At 45.9% G+C, this 2,187-nt stretch overlaps 1 protein-coding gene across 17 annotated transcripts in view; it reads left to right on the top strand.

Moving 5' to 3' along the window:
• SIPA1L1 (signal-induced proliferation-associated 1 like 1) overlaps positions 1-2,187 on the top strand; it is a 389,778-nt gene that overhangs the window by 318,912 nt on the left and 68,679 nt on the right. The window lies entirely within an intron of this gene.

Here is a 2,187-nt window from a genome sequence, read left to right as displayed (position 1 = left end):
CCTCCCCCCCCCAATCCGTTAATTTGGTTTAAACCCGCTATTTTCTAAGAGTTTCTCTTCAGCTTTGGCAATTAATGCTTAGGCTTCCTAAGGCCAAGACAATATTCTTATGTTATTTTCCCCAAAAAAACATGACCAGTCCTGCACCTGAGCTTTTATAGATTAGTGAATGTCAGATGGTAGAATGTGTAAACAGTTAGGATGGGTTACTTGTGCCCTTTGAAAAGGAAGCAGCAATGGCAGTATCTGCGGACTTGAGTTCTTCAGACCAAGTGTTACAGACCAGACTGTGCTCAGGATAGTGTTTAGCTCAGACCAAGTGTTACAGACCAGACTGTGCTCAGGATAGTGTTTAGCACTGCGTATCTCCTAGGTGGATGTGCCGATGTCAGAGTGTGGTGAAAATCCCCTTCTCTCATAGTTTTAAGAACTGCTCCCTTTCTGATGACTGGATTTCCCTGGAAACCAAAATTTTATCCCGAACGTTTTGTTTTAGCTATTTTGAGGGCAGGGAGGGTTTATTCTGAAACTACCTTCATTTCCTCAAGCACATAGTATTAATGTTAAGTATTTTGCTTAACTGTAATTCAAGAATGACTCTTGAGTGCTATTGGAAAGGCAGCCAGGTCCTTGGAGCTCTCTCCAAGTGCTCTGTGATCCTCTTTCTCTTTCTTTGGACTGTTTTCCATCCCGTAGTCTCTCCTGTGAATTGTCTATGTAATAGTCTATACGTCTAAACAGGCACTTACAAACTGGAGAAAATAACCAAGCTATGTAACTTGCCTGAGCTTCCCTGGTAGCTCAGCCGGTAAAGAATCCACCTAGAACGCAGGAGACCCCAGTTCGATTCCTGGGTCGGGAAGATCCGCTGGAGACATGATAGGCTACCTACTCCAATATTCTTGGGCTTCCCTGGTGGTTCCGTTGGTAAAGAATCCATCTGCAATGCGGGAGACCTGGGTTGGGAAGATCCCCTGGAGAAAGGAACAGCTACCCACTCTAGTATTCTGGCCTGGAGAATTCCTAGGACTATATAGTTCATGGGGTCGCAAAGAGTCAGACACGACTGAGTGCCTTTCGCTTTTCATGTAACTTGACAGCCTTCCGTACACACAGTACGGAGTTACAGAGGCTGGTCTAAGGACTGACCTCCTCAAAAGGAAGCCTGGTGATCGTCAGGCGCCATCTGTCTGCTCAGGGGTCTTTCCCCGTGTTTCTAGGCTCTTCAATTCACGGAGAGGGAGAAATACATGTGTATGTGAGAGGAAATGGGCAACATTACTGACATTGAACTGTGAATAGTAGTTACTAGAAAAATGGATCCATGACAGGAGGTGGTTTGTCTACAGCAAAATACTAGACTAGATATATTTGCTGTGGTGTATTGGTAAAAACAAGTAATATTTGCTGAGTTATTACCTTAATATTGCCAGGCCCTAGAAAAAAGCACTTTTATATGGATTAGCAAATTTAATCCATGTAACAACCCTGTGAAGTAATAGTATTAATATTACTCCTAGTTAAAGGAAACCCACAGTCAGAAAGGTTAGTAACTCCCCAGCCTCATCTGGCAAATCCAAGTCTAACTTGAGAATCCAGACTCTTAGCTTTGTATGCTTGGGACAGAAATCCATTCCCTATGTATCAGTGGAACCTTGGTTTGTAGTATTTGCTGATTCCCATGGTGCAGATATTCCCACTGTGGCTGATTTCAAGCGACCAATATGTCACCCCTGAATGCACACCCAGGATAGATGCTCAAGAGTCTGATCCTGCAAACCAAGGCCGACCAGCTCCAGCACAGCCTTTGTGGATGAGCTGTATTTTCCTTCATCTCCCCTTAACGGCTTCTGGAGCATCACTGTCATCCTCTAGTAGCCATGGAGCCGGCAGTGATGGGACAGAAGAGTGTTAGGAACCTGCCCCCATGAAGGCGTGGGATGGGGGGCTGGTTAGCGCACTGCACAGCCCCGTGGGCCTCAGAGATGCACTCTGGCCCTTTCACTAGGGTTCCCACGTGAGACGCCACGACTGCCCTAGGTGGGTCTGAAATGATGCCCTGTATGCCTCCGGAGGACCAGACGCCCGCTCTCCCCTTCCCTCCCTTAGAGACAACTTCAAAGGAACAGCTGAAGCATTAACACCTTGCTACAGTTTTCAGCAAAATAAGATAATGCTCTTGTCACT

The sequence above is a fragment of the Bison bison genome, unplaced genomic scaffold (genome assembly GCF_000754665.1).
Source record: "Bison bison bison isolate TAMUID 2011002044 unplaced genomic scaffold, Bison_UMD1.0 scf7180017864239, whole genome shotgun sequence".
NCBI classification, from domain to species: domain Eukaryota; kingdom Metazoa; phylum Chordata; class Mammalia; order Artiodactyla; family Bovidae; genus Bison; species Bison bison.
The sequence above is the reverse complement of the archived record's forward strand: the minus strand, read 5'-3'. Positions and strand labels throughout refer to the sequence as shown.